This window comes from Lacerta agilis, chromosome 10 (assembly GCF_009819535.1).
Source record: "Lacerta agilis isolate rLacAgi1 chromosome 10, rLacAgi1.pri, whole genome shotgun sequence".
Taxonomy (NCBI): Eukaryota; Metazoa; Chordata; class Lepidosauria; order Squamata; family Lacertidae; genus Lacerta; species Lacerta agilis.
In genome coordinates, this window is record NC_046321.1 from 43,755,516 (window position 1) to 43,773,760 (window position 18,245).

Below are 18,245 nucleotides of genomic sequence, written 5' to 3' on the forward strand. Positions count from 1 at the left end.
AATGTTTGCACAATTTCTGTTTAAAAACAGCATTGCCACTTTGGGGAGTGATGGTGAGAGAGATAGTAACACCTTAGCTTATTGTGCCTGGAAGCAAATGAAGGCATGTAGGTAATACAATTGATATATGAAAGCTTTGTGAAACATAAAATTACTGCTACTATGCTCAATAGCAGTAGACTTGCAAAAGTGCTAATGAACTTGTCAGGAATGTCTTGGTTTGGAAAATGTCTTGGTTTTCTTTCATTAATCAGTTATACAGTTTATAATTAGTATTTAATCTTGGCTCATCGTATATGTAGGTGGTTTTAGAGAGATTCTTGCCATAGTAAAAAGAAAGAAAGAAAGAAAATAGCTTGTTATAGAGGACTGCTGTAGTTCAACTACTTGATAATATAAATTGAATGGGTCAATCCTATACACGTCTACTTAAAAATATGTTCCACTGAATTCAATGGGGATTACTTCCAGGTACCTGGCAGTAAGCACTGTTGAATACAATGAGACTTTTGAGTAAACATGCATAGGATTGCACTGAAAACAACAACAGATTAAGCATGCAATCCTAGAAACACACTTATTAGAAAATAAGATCTATTGAATTCCCTGGGCCAAATTCTAAACATGTTTACTCAAGACAAATTATTTTACTTAAGTGAACTTGGCTTTTGTATCAGAAAAGTTTGGGTCAACTTTCCTGTTAATGTTGTGTGGCTTAAGTACAAGTTCCACAGGAACTATTGGTCTTTCCTATTATTTCTGCAACTTATCAGGACACAATAATATTAAATTATGTTCACCTCCTAGTAAGGCTTGCATGCAACCACTGATCAACTGTGTTGAACACACTGTTGTTCATTCTTGTTGATTACTGCTGCTGTTAACAATCCCTATCTGAAAATGGTGATATTGGCATTCCTCCTTGCTGTTTGCCAATATGCCAGGCTGCAATCCTACTTCCTTAATATACATACTTAATTACATTTGTAGGTTTAATTATTCTGATTCCTGAACTAGTCAATAAACAGTATGCCTTAGTTGTGATTGCTGTCTCTTTTTCAAGTTGCAAGAGAAAGACCTCATATTTTCAATACAAAATTTAAATAATGTTATATTGACCTTTTTATGTTTCCTCTAAAGACAATATCAATAAAAGCTCATTGCCTGTGTTAATTCAAAGACAGTATTATTTAACTCAAATGATGGATAGGTCATAGAAAATTCTTACTTTTATATATTTTTATTGTTGATGCTTTTATTGTTAAATCGCTTTGGAACACTTTATGGGAAGCAATTCATCAATGAAATAAAAATAATATCTGTAAAAGATGAAAACTTACTATAGTAGAGGTAGATAAATAGAGTTTAACAATCAGGATTGCATCACATCAGAAACACACAATGAGCTTAAGGGCTGCAAGTAATTTTACTATCATTATGTGCAGATTTAATGTATAATACAAGTTTGCAGTAATACATCTCAAACACTTTAATGGACACATGGAGTGAGAAACAGGGTCAAGTGGCAAAATGTACCTGCTACCCCCACACTGTTGCTCAATGTTTCCCTTATTAAGGATGGCTCACAACTGAAGAATGTTAAGATGTGCACTTAGACTTTCAGAAAACTGAAATTAAATAAAAGTGAGGTTTCAGTGCATGGCTCTTTGTTTCTTATCTTTTAGCATTGTATTGCTATATATATATATATATATATATATATATATATATATATATATATATATATATATATATTTCAAACCTGCTTTTGTGTGTGCTAAAAACAAAGTTTCCCCCTGAGTCACTGAAATCAATGGACTTGAGTAACTTGGTTTTCAGTTGTGTCTAGCCTGAATAGGATTTAGTTGGATTTCACCCCTGGACTTTACTTGGGGTTAAACAGATGGTAGCAGCATATTTGTTTCCATTTCATCTTGAAAATGAGTAAAGCAGGTGTAGTAGAACCCATTTGACTTTCTCAGAAATGATGGGTTTATTTGACTCCAATTAAAAAAAAATTAAGGATTAATTTTTAAATATCCTTTCTGGATCCCACAGGTTTTTGTGCTTATGCCCATTACATATTTCTATATACCCAATATGTGCTCATAAACCATCTCACATAAACTGCTTTAAGCATCTTAGCCTGTTGAGTTCTTTCCATGAGATCAAGGTATAAAAATCCCAAATAAGCAGATCACAACAATGATTAATGCCACAGAGGCTATTGCTGATTCTTTATAAGCAATATGTCTGAATTACCTTAATTATGTTTGCCAAATTTCTGGGAATTTGAACAATATACTAGAAGAGGCAATAATTTAAGGGATAAATGTTGTTCTTTTCTTATGGCAGCAGATTTGTTTAAAAAGAACATACCGGTACTTCAGAGTAAAGGATGTGGTCATCTCTTTTTTCCATCTCCCCTACCCTGCAATGTTCAGTGTGTCCAAGAAGGTGCTCAGTGCATAAAATATGTTTCAGAAGATGATTCTCCTAAAAAGTGAGGAGTTGTGCTATATTTCTAGAAAGAGAGGTGCCAGAACTCAACATGAAGGGCTCCCTTGTTCTCTTATAATGGCAATGGCACCCACCTGAGAGGTGCTGGAACTCAGTTCTGGTGAGTTCTGTATGGAAAAAAGGGGGGGGAGCCCTGAGGAAGTGGATTGTTGCATTTATACTTTCGAAAAGGAAGGGAAGGTGGGATGGTGTGTAGGTTGTTTCAGCTGATAAAATTACTTAGTAATAGTTTTTTGGTCTGCTTGATAATGATAAAACATCATAGACACTTAACCCAGATTTCTTGGAAAAATAATAGAACAGCAAAAAGAGTAGATGAAATATTTACCATTTCAAACTATTTGCTTAAGAATGTTACAAGTGCTGATGAAGAACAATAAAATGTTTTGTCAGCCACAACTTGTGCAGTTGGCGGTTTCTTCCTTGTAGAGAATGAGATTTGATATTACAACCTAGTGGTTGCTTAAATTATTTGTTTTGCTGGGGTAAATACCACTTGATTCCATCTCTGATTTGTTCACAGATTGTGCAAGGAACAAGTCAATGGTGGAAGCGAGTCAACAGCTGTTGGTAAAACTGTGAAGGGCTCTTGACTCACTTTCCTTTCATTTTGGGATAGGTGATCATGTAAACAAAGGCTGCTATCCCTCATATTGCTAAGGTGGCTGGAGTGCACAGTTGTTTACTACTGATCTGTGACTGACAAAATACAAGTGGCTGAGTCTCCAAGTTTACTGAAGATTTGATATTGCTGAATTTTCTTTCCCATCTGAAAACGTAAAGTATGCATGCAGTGAATGATGTATTGAGTATCTCCCAGTGTTCCCAAGAAAAAGCTTGCTGTGGCCACAGAATATTCCTCGTAGCAGCAGTGCACTGTGCACAGCTTGGTGAGGTGCTTAATCTTTTTTTCTTGGGCCATTTTTCTCATTAACCCCCCCCCCAAGATGCTTTTTGCTAGGTCCCTGCATGTTTGCCCCATGGTTAAGCAGAGCAACTTGCAGGAGTGGATTTAAATTTGAAAAAAGGACTGAGGGGAAAGGGGTTAAGCTCTCTTTCTCCCATACTGGTTTTTCTCAAAATTTGGTGTATTCAAAATCCTGTAAAACAAGAGAGGAACAGAATAATGTCTATAATGTGGTTGTGCTCTAAATTTGTGCTGAAAGGTGCCATGCAAAATAAATGTGTTGCAGTGAGCAAATAAGTAGCCTAGGTATAAAATCCTAAGCTTTATTAAATTTGTAAGAGAGATCAAACTGAAGTACCAAGTGAATGTTGAACCAGCTTGTTATTGCTGAAGGTTACCATATACTCATTTTGACCAACAAGTACAATATTATTGCAATGTTAGTAAATGAGCTGCTACACTAGACAGGAATCTAGGAGGCTGCCTTATACCTTGTAGTTGGTCCATCTAGCTCATTACTGTCTACACTGTTTTGCAGTGGTTCTCCAGCGTTTCAGACAAAGTACATGCCCAGCCCTACCTGGAGAAGCCACAAATTGAACCGGAGACATTCTTCATGTAAACAGATGCTCTACTATTGAGCTGTGGTCCTTCTCCAACAGACCAACATTGTCTGAAATTTTCAAGAGCTTTGGTTTTGTTGTAAATGCAGATGTAGCATTTTCTTTCCCCGTGTTTTCATTTTTGAAGTTGGATCTGTAAAGACCAGCTCTCTGCCCGGCTAACTGTATTCTGTCCTGCACCCAAAGGATGATGTGGATTGAAATTGAGACATTCTAATTAGCGTCAGAAGTATATGTGGCCATATGAAATTGTGCCTTTTAGAAAATGAAATTCATTTTCATAGTTCTGTGTAAAATCATAGAATGTCTGTCAGTTTATTCTGAATCAACTCATTCTAATTTCATGCATGGATATAAGCCTATTGACTGCAAGCAGAGAATATTGGTTCAAGAGTCTAAACATAGCATAAGATCATCTATGTTGACCTATGAAGGGCTTTTGCTTTTCTCTCATAAAATAAGTGTGGGACAAAACTGTCATAAAAAGGTGGAATATGGGAGTTATACAGCCATTTTCCTTGGACATGAAAAATATTATAAAGCATATTGAAGGAATCTAGAGCTAAATCTTATGCACTGGGCATCATTACATGTAGCAACTTCTTTATTCTGCATATACACCTTTCCCCCATGTTGTCATAATATGCCAACCTACATTTAGAACATGTTATACCTTCAGGCAGAATGTACAACAGCAGCATTCTTTAACTGCTGTCTTCAGATAGAAGCCCTGTTCAGGTGTCATGCTAATCCATAGTTTAGTGTTACAGGAACGAGTCTGTTCAAGCCTCAGGCTCAAGTCTTCCCTTTTTCTCTTTCTTCCATATCCTGTTCTGCAATGAGAAGCAGAGCTAGAGTTCCTTTTGGGAAAACTCATTCGGTAGAATCTTTGCAGGCAAGTCCTATTAGGCAAACTGCAATAGCAGAGTATCATCCAATTAAATCACAGCAGACAAAATCACTTCCAGTAACATCACAGTAAGTAGAGGTATGTTAGGAGACTGTAGCAAAGAAGCTCAGGCATGCCAGATCAGAACTCTGGACAGCTCCCATTGGCTGGCACTTTTCCTTCACTGAAAGTTTTAGGGAGACATTGCCTTAGCAGGGAGCTGAAAGGCAGACAAGGCCTATTTTTCATTGGGCGTGTGTCCTTAAAGGAACTGGCAGTTTTCCTTAAAGGGCCTCTGCACACTTTTCATCATTTGTCACCTGTGAGCTTGAGGAAATCAAGGTGATGCTGAGGACTTGTCCTCCAAGTATGAGGAGGGTTGTACTGTATGCAGGGCTGTTGGCAGCAGGTTTAGGCCCCAGTGGCAAAAAAGGGCTACCTAGCAAGGGCAGACCAACTAAAAATGTTTACATGGTATATAAACATGTGATCTCATTTTTATGTTAATAATAAATATGATTTTATTCATACCTGTTGATAATATTAAGATCCTAATGAATAATATAATAAATATAACCACCCACACAATAGTTGCTGAACTAACAATGCACATTAAATATTAAACTTATATGTACAACACAACACAATCAGTGCTCAAAATTCCCTTTTTGCGACAGGGAATTTCATTAGCGTGAGTAATTTCTGAGCTCTGGGTGCAGTACTGTGCCTAAGATTTCAGATTAAAACTGCAGAGTGGAAGGAAATGAGGAATTTTTTCTGCCTCCCCACTTCCAGCTACTCTCTGAAAACTAGAGAAGAGACCCTCTTAAGAATATTAGGGGGGTGGGCAGGGGAAGAACTAGACCATGTGAAAAATGAACATAATATTTTAGCTGCAGTTCGTTCATTTTCAGCTTTGTTATTAAAAAGTGCACCTAGACATTCCATTGTTGTGCCCATAACCTAGGTTTAAGGTGCGATTTAGCTCCTAGCTTTCATATCTCAGTGTCTAATACTGAACACAATGAATATCACCCAACAACTTTGTTATGTTTCCATGGTGTTCACTTATGATTACATACAAATGTGACTGTGCCTGATAATATGAGATGGCAATGTCATACTGTCAAAGTGCATAGCGAAAGTTTGTATATAGTCAGAAATGCTCTGTTCACAGCAGAAGTCTGCAAGCTGTTATATATTTCATTAAGGATTACATAAAACATTTGCAAGATAGTTGGAATTGTGAATTTGGTTTGTTTAGCCTGGTAAAGAGGAGACAGAGAGGAGATATGATAGTCACCTTCAAATATATAAAGGGTAAAGTAAGCTTGTTTTCTTCTGCTCTGGAGGCCAGAACCTGAACCAATGGATTCAAATTACAAGAAAGGAGATTCTGACTAAACATCAGGAAGAACTTTCTGAAGTAGAGATGTTTGACAGTGGAATAGACTCCCACGAGAGGTGGAGGACTCTCCTTCCTTGAAAGTTTTTTAAGTAGAGATCTGTCAGGGATGATTTATTGAGATTGCAGCAGGTTGGACTGGATCACCCTCAAAGTCCCTTCCAAGTCTACAATTCTGTGATTCTGCGATTCCATACTATATAGAGGAAAGAATGATGTGAGGATGTGGCTTGTAAAAGACAGAGGAAGCAACTGACAGAACTCAGGCTGCAAGGTTCCCTTTCATGAATATTATCTTAGAACTGTAGAGTTGGAAGGGACCACAAAGGTAATTTACTCCAACTCCCTGCAATGCAGGAATCTTTTTAACCCATGGCTTGAACCCATGACTGAAGTTAAGAGTCTCATGCTCTACCAACTGAGCATCATACAGAGAAGCATTTTTTTCCTAATGTGATCAAAGTATTCATTTTAACAAACAAACTAAAAAGGCTGTGTTGGAAATGACTAAGACTGATTAAGCATACTAAATCTGTGTCTTCTGTTGTTCACAGAAAATCCTAAATAACAATGGCAACAGAAAAACTCTCCTAAGAAAATTAGTTTCTTTTGTGTTCGTACAGCTGCCAGACTGCTGGTTTTAAAGCTTTGATATTACAATTTCTTGAAGTTAAAGGTATTTGATTGCAAGTGGTCAACATACTTAATATCTAAAATGCCAGTCATGAAATACATGACATACACACTTTAAAATACATACTGATCTTTTCTGATGATAAAAGCAAGAATTCTTAAGTTTTGCTTTAGAATCTGTGACTAACATTTCTAACAAACTACAAGCAGCTACTTTTTCATTATTTAAACCAAAGGTTTTCTGTGGGGTGTTGCACACAGCTTCAGCGCTGAATACAAACAATAAGCTCAGCAAAAGTCTTTGAACTCTGGTCTTTGATCTCTCTGAACTCTGGTCCTGGGGACTTTCTATCTCAAGGAATTTCACTTTGCTTCTTTTTTTATCACATTACTCCTTTATTATTATAATGAGCTCATTAACATTTTGAAAATCCACAATGAACTTTTGTCTGGGTTGTGAAATCTTCCCTGTGCATATGCACACATCAGAATAATTTATTGCGTTTTTCTGTTTCTAAGACAAAGATTCTGGTTCCTTTGTCCTATCCTCATTGGACTCATGAATAAACAGAAGACTTGCAAGCAGCAGCACCAATAGGGAAGCAACTGGAGCGATGTCTAGGACCCTTCTGGTGTCCAGACAAGCAGAATTCACAGCGAGGGTGAGGGGAGAGGCATGGTCAGAGCAGTCCACGACTAGGTTTGTAATGACTAATCTGTCCATTACAGAACAAGCATACTGTGGGCCAGATAATTAAAGTTAAAATTGGTCAGGTATCTTCTACACTTTTCCTTAATACATGAATGAAAAAGCAGTATGTATCTGATGATTTCATACATCTCATGTCCTCCACTCAAAATCTGGCAAGCAAACAATATTACCAATAAAATGCACAGTAGCAAAAAAAAATTCTGTTGGCCAAGAGTGAATAAGAATGGCATGCCTTTGGGGATATATTTATTTTCAGATGGAACTGCTGTGAAATCTTAATTTGAGAACTGATGTTCACAAAAAAGCCAAAATTTCACCCCCAAAATGAACACGAGCACTGAGTTTGATAGAGAAATATCTTTAGACATCCAGTGCTAATCTGAAATTTGAACATCTGAATTATAACTTCAGCATGCAGATTCAGAATTTATGTATTTTTTTTAAGTCCTTGCCGTTCTAAAGTCAACGGAGTTATTCCAGATTTTATCCAATGAGAGTGCTGGGTTAGCCACTACTAGAAGCTAGACCTTCTTTGGAGTAAATCCAGTGTTACAGTATTCTGTGGATTCATAAAACATCTTCCTTGCTAATTTTCTGAAAAAGAGCAATTAAAAAATCCAGGTAGCCTTTGAAAATTAGCTGCTTTCTTTTGTGTCCATTATATGAATATTATTGCTGTGCTGTTCTTTGCTGATTTTTCATTTTTTTAAAGAATACAATGAAAGCAACATACAAAAAAAGAAGAGAAAAAGAAAAAGGAACATGGGTTATTATTTCCACTAGCTCAATAGAGTGGAAAACAAAGTCATGATAGATGGCATTTCACTTGTCTACAAGAATGAAGACCCAAAACAGCCTGTTGATTATAACATCTCACATTATTTAATAGAAAGAAGTTTAAAAGTCAAAGTTGGTAGAACGTTCAGACCTGGTAACAACAACAACAACAACAACAACAACAACAACACAACAACAACTTATTTGTACCCCACCACCTGACTTTCTTTTAGACATATTGACAGTTGTTGAATCTCTTAGTCTAATTTTTGTTCTGCTCATTTGGAAAACATAGAAAGAAACCAAAGACGGTAAATTAATAAGGAATTAAGCAGCTTAATTGCTGCTTGCTTTACTGCATTTTTTATTTTATTTGCGGTATTTATTTACTTTGTTCATGGAGAATATTGAGGTAAATGTTTTAGAAATAAGAAGGAATATCATTGGCACGTCTCTTACTTCAGTGACTTAAGCGTTTATGATGTTGATGCCATGGAGAAATGATGGATGGCTTTAATCTACTTGAAGGAGAAAGTGGACCAGAGTCTTGTTTTCTTATTATAGCCCACAGAATTTTTATTCAAAAGCTGCAGGGCTGGTGGATTTTTGCACATCAGCATTAAGTGCTAGATATTTTTCTTTTCCTTCAACTGCAGCTTAAAGAAAAGAAAATTTAATTTGTGCTTAAAGGTCACAAACAGATGAGTTGTTTTTAACTACTTGCCTTAATTGTCTTTGTATAATATAAGCATAGTGAAGTGAATCTAACTTTCTGTAATGCTTTCACACAAAATGTCAACTTCAAAATTAAATGCTCTGCTGTTACCATCACAGGAGTTACCATGTTGAATGAGAAAATTTCTTTGGATGTGTAAATAATAAAAAAGTACAAAGTAATGGGGTGGGGGAAATAATAGCTCATGTTGTTGTTGTTGTTCAGTCGTTCAGTCGTGTCCGACTCTTCGTGACCCCATGGACCAGAGCACGCCAGGCACGCCTATCCTCCACTGCCTCTCGCAGTTTGGCCAAACTCATGTTAGTGAGTTGTAATGAATAGCTCATAGAAAGCAGGAAAGGAAGGATTAAGTGGGTCAAACATTGCAAAGATAAAATACTTGGAAAGTGTTGCCAGCACACTCAAGGGAAGTCAGGAGACAGGATATCAATAAACTAACTCTTATTTTGCAAATTAACACAACCAAGATTTACTCCTTCCAAATGCCTTTGCAGAAAGGTGCCTCCCAAAAATGAGATGAGTGTTTATGCCAGGTGCACCTATAGGGGTAGTTCATACTGATATAGGCACTGTCACAAAGAGGTGGTAATGTATGGAGATCAATCTCTTAGACCCTAAGTCTAAGTTGCACAGAAAGTTGAAGCTAAACGTTGGCACCACCACCATCAATTTAAAACCAGGCAACATCTAGCACAGCATCTTAACAGTTGCTAAAACAGGCAGGGAAATCATTCAAGTGGTTGAGGGGGTGAGCTTGGGGAGCACTGCTCTAGACACATTGACTTTCATGGTTTAATAATGCTGGTGGTAAGAACTATAGATAATATAGTTCATATATGATCAAGGACAAGAACTTACCATGTTTAGCTGCTTCGTATATACCAGGTTCTTTTTTCTGTATGGAAAACACTTCCATATAGGAAATAATATGCAAACTCAATGTGTGGTGATTGCTTGTGTGTGTGTGTGTGTGTGTGTGTGTGTGTGTGTGTGTGTGTTAGCTGCTGATATTAGCCAGGGATTCCAAATGCATGTATGCAAAGGAAAGCAAGGCAATCCTAGGGTTTGTTCCTGAAAGCCTTTACAGTATTTGGAAGTGTCAAATGTGAGAGGAGATAAACCAAGCTGAGAAAACATGATATGTATATGCTTCAAAGCTACCACTTAACGTCCCAAGCTCCAAAATGTTACGGCTATTGTCAGTAATCATCTCTTGACAGGTTTCAGCTGTTGATGACACGCTGACGTTGTAACAAACAATGTATAAATTGGTACTATGGAGATCCAATTTGCATAGTAGGCAAGTGAATAAGGGGGGAAATGAAATTGTCATGATAATGTTATTTATTACTTCTAAATGACAAAATGCTGAGCACATGCCTACATGGTTCTGAAGTTGTATATTTACCCATATCAGGAGTCACCATCCTTTTCTAGGCCAATGAGCACATTTGGAATTTTGAGAAAGTGCCTTCCATGTGAGTCAGAAAGCGGTGGCTGTGGGGGTGTGACAAAACACAAAACTGCAGCTGTGGGGGCCTGGCATAACACAAATTGCATATCCCATGTAAAAGAAAAAGGGTGTGCCTCCCACCCTGAGTATAAATAAAAGCACCCACCTCTGTACTTGCTCACAGAGAAAATCTGTCTGCACCTCTCCTCTGTTCAGAAATGTCCATTCCTATCCAGAGCAATGGTTCCTGGTAGCGGTATTCGTTTTTTATGTCAGTCTTTAATTTATCTGAAAGCGTGTCATATTTGAATGTGGCTTTTCTGCTGTTTAATGAGAACATGGTCGCAGGTGTATACATATATACAAAACAAAAGCATTTTAGAATGGTAACATGCGAGCCACTTTGGGGCTCATAGAATCCATGTCTCTATGATTCTGTCCTGTGTTAGAATGTGCTGTGCTGCGTTAGAATGATACTGTTATTGCACCTGCATCTTCTTCTCATTACTTATGATTGCCAGCAGTCTGAGTTAATATAAAAGTGTTCCTTCTCAAATAACCTGTGGTTTTTTGAGGAACGTTTGGAAGTGCAGGTGTGCATGGCGATGCATTCCCTGATGGAGTCGCACCTTGATCTTAAAACACGTTTACTACATGAAACTAAGGCCTGTTGATTTGAATACATCTCTGTTGATTTCAGAGAATACATCTCTGTTGATTTCTTCAGCACACCTTGACTGATTGACTTAAACTCTTGGTTCTGATTGCCTGTTTCTAGTTATCACATTTATTACTATGGAAATTTCAGCACATAGCATTCAATGCCATTTTACCTTTGGGCCAACATTTGCTTTGCTCACCTCACTGTCCTCTTCACTAAGTGGCTAGGGAGATTTTGCTTTTCATCAAATCATATGTTTAGAATAGTCGTGTAACCTGCTGTAGGAATGAGCCACCTATCATAATGATCTAGTGGGTCTTTATTATTTTCTGACCCAGCATTATTTCTCTCTTCACACAGCCCACATTGTGGCATCCCAAAATGTTAAGATCTTTTTCCGCCTCTTGTGTGTTCATACTTGGCCTTTATGCCTGGCTGGTATTACTGGTGTAGACAAGACATTTAACTGTCTTTCTGAATTAATCATTTTATTAGCTCTGAACTTTAGCATTGTGCATATGCTCCTGAGAGTAGTCCCTACCAGGTGGCCCATGTAATTTTTATAAATATTGCTCATCTACTTAACATTCTACATGGGCAGAATTGTCATATACACTAAACACTGAGCAACTCTAATGCACTCCATATTAATATGATATTGCTTGTGGATGAGTGGCTTCAAAGAAAGAACAATAAATTGTTATGGAATAATATTAATATATTCCATATACCTTTGGAAACAGCCTCATCAATATATCTTTTTAATTTAATACTCTAAAAGATACAGAAAAAATATAGTAGTCTATAGCAACAAGAATATCCATGATGATTTGGTGTCTGGGAGGCAAACTTATTTTATTGTGCATTGAGCTCTCATAGGCAACAGCCTACTTCATCAAATGTATGAAGTGGAAAATCGAGAAAGTGGGTGTTTTTTTTAATAGGATGAGATGGTAATCTGAACAAATCTGAACATTTAAATGTCAATTCTCATCTTACATTGTACAGAAAACCTTTTCACAGAATTAAAGTTAAATAAAGTGTGACAGTTGATCAAGATTAATCACCAGCTATAACCAGAAAACAGCTTTGTCTTCTAATACAATAAAATTTAACTCAGAGAGAAACACAGATGTTCCCCTTTTAAAACAAAGTGAAATGAAACATCAGATCATTTCATATATAGTTGAAAGTCTGAACCATGGCATTCAGATAAGTGATTTGTATTTCGTTTGAAGGTTGCAGTGACCTTTTCAAGCTTCTAAAAGAAACTATTGTTTAGTTCTTTTGTATTTCTGCTAGTGTGCATCCTGTTGAACCTTCTTTCAGACTCCACAAAAGAGCTAGTAATGTAACAGGTTTAACAGGGTTGTATACAGCTTCAGACACAGGTTTGCCATGAGAGTCCTAGTCTAGTGAAAAAGAGGATGGGGAGAGTCTGGGCTGCACTTAAAGGACAGTAAACACTGTGCCTGGAAGCAACTCAAGTGAAACAGAGATTTCAGCTTTTATTTATTGGATATATAAGGCTAAGGTACTCACTTTGAGGATTTTTGCTGTGTGTCTCATAATCTTATGATACTTTAAGACCGTCTTCCAAAATGTGGTGCCACTAGATGTTGCTGAACATTAACTCTCATTAGTCCCAGCCAGCATGGCTAATGGACAGGGATGATGAGAGTTCTAGTTCAACACCTGGAGGGCGCCATGTTGGAATGTGTTTATTTGAAGCATAAACTCTCGAACAGCTCAGATTTTCATTTGCTAATATTCTAGCTTTCTTTATTTCAGAGAGAAGTAAATACTTACAAATGGTTTTTAATATTGCGGAACTTGCCCATGGCCATGGGATGAGGCAAGGTCACACACAAGTACACACATACACACACAAATATAAACTGATGTTTAATAATTTGCAATAATGGAAGGGAGATTTCCTTGGTGTCACTTAGTCCTAACATTTCCTCAGCACTATAGAAGCTGCTATACCATCTGATCTAGAGATGGGGAATCTGAGTTTCATTCCCATCATCCCTGACCACTGGCCTTGCTTACTGGGACTGATGAGAGTTGGAGCCCTCCAGGTATAATTGGACTTTTGGTTCAGCATCCCTGGTCTACTCCAAGGTCTTGGACAGAGGATTTCTCCTACCTGTTATTGACACTGCTTTCAACTAGAGGAAATCTTCTGCATGTTTTATTTGTTAGGTTGTTGTGTTTTGTGTTTTGTTTTTGCATAGTGTTGTCCTATACCTTTTTGGTGCTCATCCCTTTAAAGCTAGAGTCGCATATCTCAAACACAAATGAGTAAAGGAGGGTGAAGATTTAAACACACAGTGTTCCAAATATGTATTCGGTTCATGTGGCCGTATAATACAAAGGGATATCTTGTTATAAAGTTGGCAATGAGCTGGTGGGTGCCAACTGATATGTATAGTATACCTTTTCCTCTTTTTCGTTGTAAGTCGCTTGGAGACCTTTGGGTGATGAGCGACTAATAGGTCTAATAAATGAAATGAAAATGAAAAACTGAACTCAACAAAAGCCAAAGAGCTACATCTTGATCTGTGCTATGAAGTGATTGAAAAGGCAAGTAGCTTAGATACATCAACTAGGGTTGAATTATTCATCATCCTCTGAATGTCAAATCAGGAATGAGGTGGGCTGCATTTACAGTAAACAAGCAGCAATACCACAACGATGTGCTGACCATGCACTTCTGTGAGTATGACTTAGCTTACATAGAGCTATCCAGAATGCTGTAGATCTTTAACACTGTAGAGGACTGATTTAGTCTAAATCATGACTGCAAGGATAATTGCGAGCCCAGGCATGGGGCAGGCCAAAAGTAAAAAGAAAAAGAAAAAGACACAGGACATCAATATTGGTTTAAAATAGGGCACTCTTTTCCATTACAGATTGAACAAAGTAGGCTTGGGCAAAGGCATTAGGTATATATGCAGAATCAACTAGTCTACCTGCTGGGTTGACCCTGGATTAAGGGTCATTCTATGACATATATGAAATCAGGACAATCCTATCAGGATTGCCATTTTGAAGGGTGCTATGGCTCATCAGCTCGTATGTGGACTTCCAGACAGAGAGACCACCTCCTGGACCCCTTTAGTGGGGCACCCAATTGACAAAGGATCCAACCCAGTGCCTTAACCACCAAGAAGTTGTTGACAGTTGCTATGAGGCAGGGAAGAACCCCCAGGCACAGCCTTAATTAATAAGAAATAAGCAGACCTGACTGAAGACCTGAGGAGCCAGCCCACTACCACAGCCACGCTGTCCTGTACATCCACGGCCAGCAAATGCAAATAGCAGGTAGTTAACTCTTTGTTGTCAAAGCAAGAATTTACAGTGGATCCTATGGGGCTCCAAATACACACGTGCACACATGTTATAGCATCTAGGCAGCTGTTCCCAGGTTGGTACCCTTTGGTACAGTTGCAGCAGCATGTGAAGCTACACCCCCTCCCCTGATGGGCAACCAGAGACTTCTCCAGCCTCTGCTTCTGCTCAGACTTCCTGCTCACTAAATCCTGTTACCTCTTCAGCTTCTGACACCTCCTCCTCCCAGTCTGCTGCCTCTTCACCCTCTGACCACTCATCGTCATCCCACCACCAATTCCCCTGGCTCTGAGCCTTCTTCCTTTGGGGGTTCCTCAGCTGGTGCCTCCACCACTCCTCTTCATCCATCCAGTCCATGTCAAGTACACAGTACCATTGTCCATGACAATTATAATGTAAATGTAGGGCAGGAGGAATTCTGTAGAAAGACTTTGTGACTGTATACTATAGGAACCTTCTTATAATGACAGAAATATATAAAAACCAATTATAGAGAGAAACTATCAAGGAGATGTGCAAACAAGCATAACAATGAAATATAAGCAGTATAGTGAATTCCAAAATTCACCTTTCATGGTGTAGTATGGAAAACTCAATGTAAATGACACAGATAAAATGGTTAGAAGTCCATTAATTTTAATATTGGTTCAGACACAGCATATGCATTGTAGTCTAATGAACAATTCTTGCATGTGTAGGACTAGCTAATAATACATTAAACCGAAGCTTTTTCAATATATTTTCTTCCATGATTTAAAAGGAAATCCAAAATTGTAGTTAGCGTTTGCCCAAGGCCTTAAGAACTTGCATTCTGAGACACACAGCAAAATATTACCTTCATTTCTGTTTAAATTAAAACTATAAAACAAGTAACTGTGAACCTTTAAAATATTTTTCATAAAGAAATGATCTAAGAATTTTGCACATAGCAATCTGTACGGTGGAGCTGCTACAGGGAATGTTGCAGATTACTTTCAGATGCAGCCTTAATAATGATTTAAATAATTCACAGTGTCATGAAGAAGCTAAATGCTTTGTGATGAGAAAGAGTTTTATGGGTTTTATAAGACAGAATGTAATCATGTTGTGTTCACTTAAGTTCTCATATACAGAGTTGATAAAAGTTCTCTCTGCGTTTTGAATTTTGAGTTTCTCAGCATTCTCATATCCATGTGTTTGTGTGTGTACACATCTTTGCTCTTCCAGAAAAATAATTTTCAATAAAAGAACAGTTTTACATCTCGATTGCTAATCAAGGCCTTGTAAATCCCTTGTATACATAAATTTATTAAAAGGAGTGAGACCCTTTAATGAAAATAAACTTGTCATATTACCATAAGCATTAGCATTAATCATCTAACCAAAAATGACTGGATAATATGTAGCTTCTGTCCTTACGGATATCAGCAAAGGAGTGAACTGATAAATTACATCGGATACCATATTACATGTTTATAAAACTTGGGTTTTGATATCTTCTTTAAAGATAATTTTTGACTGCTCTACAGCTTTTAGAATTCCTCCTGCCCCTCCACTCACTGTTTCAGAATCCTAAGGCCTGAGAGCTCCAGCCATTAGCTAGGTATCACGAACTTTCTGACCACTAAGATGAAGGTATCATTTATACCAGGGGTCAACAAAATTTTTCAGCAGGGGGCCAGTCCACTGTCCCTCAGACCTTGTGGGGGGCCGGACTATATTTTTTGGTGGGGAATGAATGAATTCCTATGCCACACAAATAACCCAGAGATGCATTTTAAATAAAAGGACACATTCTACTCATGTAAAAACACCAGGCAGGCCCCACAAATATCCCAGAGATGCATTTTAAATAAAAGGACACATCCTACTCATGTAAAAACATGTGGATTCCCGGACTGTCCACAGGCCAGATTTAGAAGATGATTGTGCTGCATCCGGGCCTTATTTTGGGGACCCCTGATTTATACGATGATGAACACTTGTGCTCTGTGGAAACCTGATCAGCTTGACTGGAGAGGAAAACAGAATATTGAAGAGTTCCCCCCTTACTCCTGTGTAGAATCAGAATATTGGAGGTCTTTATTCCCCTGATTCATTAGAATCAAGGTTGAGAACTCTGGGACCGACCTTTTTTTGTGTCACATTGATTTAAATGAGAGTTATTCCTCAAATGGAGGTTCTGTAATTTATCCCTAAATGAAGTAGAAGTGGAGAAAATTATTATGCATAAGTTGGATCTTCCAGTTAACAAGTTGTATGGGGGGGGGATGCTTGTAAACTTGTATAATGCAAAAGATTGTCTGCAATCAGTGTTTTAAGAAAAACGAAGGGGAAGTAAGGAAATATTCATCATTAGACCAATTAACGTTAAAATTCCTGGTAGTGAGTTTCCTAGTTTCTAGAACACTTCTTACAAACCTCAGCTGGCTCTAAGAAAGTTCTATGTGGCAGAGTAACCGAGTGGTAACTGGGGATCCCAGTCATGTGCCTTGCATTTCACTAATAACATACAAATAAAGGGTTTGTGAAAACAACTTATTGGAGACATTGCAATTGTCTGTTTAAGGATTCATTAACCTTTGTTTCATGTTGCATGTGGCTTCATAGATGGCAGGTGCAAGCTGAAGCTCCCAAAGGCTTGAATTTAAGGGTGGGTGTTGGTGCTGTGTGGAAAGATTCAGCTGTAATAGAGCAAGCTACAATATAAATTATGTCCTTGCCAAATTAAGGATACCCATGGGCATTCTGAAATAGGCATTTGCATATTGAAAAATGAAGGTGGTTGTTGCAATGTTTTAAACAGGCCAAATTTACATTCCAGTCCTGAACTTATATATTGTACATTAATCCAGTGTCTGCTTGTAGAAGCAAGAGAGCAAAGAGAACGAAAACGTTTCCCCTCAGAAGTGGCCATGTTGCGGATGCTGAAATCCAGAAATGGCTTGTAAGAGCCAAGAAGCTTCTTCCTCTCCATTTATGATCTGGTTCTTTATCTTTTTTTAGACCTATTGAGGAAGTCTGTGAGTAATAAAAGATCAAGGCTTCGATTCATGTACATACCTGTACTTTAGTCCCCATGTTCTACTGTTCTAGGATTTAGTTTCATGTAAGCTTTGAATCGTATGTATTTCATACTTTAGACATGACACTGAAAAAAAGGAGAGAACAAATATTGTATGATGAGAATCTGATGGTGAAAAAAGCTGTTTGCCATGATTTACTTTCTTGAATGCTTTCCTACGTGGAGTCATTTTAGACAAATTGAGGCGGAAAATTATTTTGAAAGGTGCGCAGTCCTAGGTATGTATACTCGGAAGTAAATCCTATTTGAGTTCCTTATCCCTAGAAAGTGTGTTAACAACTGCAGTTGAATCAATGCTAGCAAAAAAATGGCATAAACTGGAATTATTAATTTGGACAACATATGCTCTTTGGTTGGGAGCATATTACCTTTCTGCCCCAACCATCAACGGGTCAGCAAATCTTGAAATAGTGATAGTGGAAGAAGTCAATAAGAAACATAAAGATTAGTAACAAACAATTCCCCCCCCCCATCTTCAGTATCATTTGGATTTCGCAGTAGAGAATTC

At 37.7% G+C, this 18,245-nt stretch overlaps 1 protein-coding gene across 14 annotated transcripts in view; it reads left to right on the forward strand.

The window, feature by feature from the left end:
• The window catches only part of GRIP1 (glutamate receptor interacting protein 1), a 315,500-nt gene that overhangs the window by 186,764 nt on the left and 110,491 nt on the right, over window positions 1–18,245 (forward strand). The window lies entirely within an intron of this gene.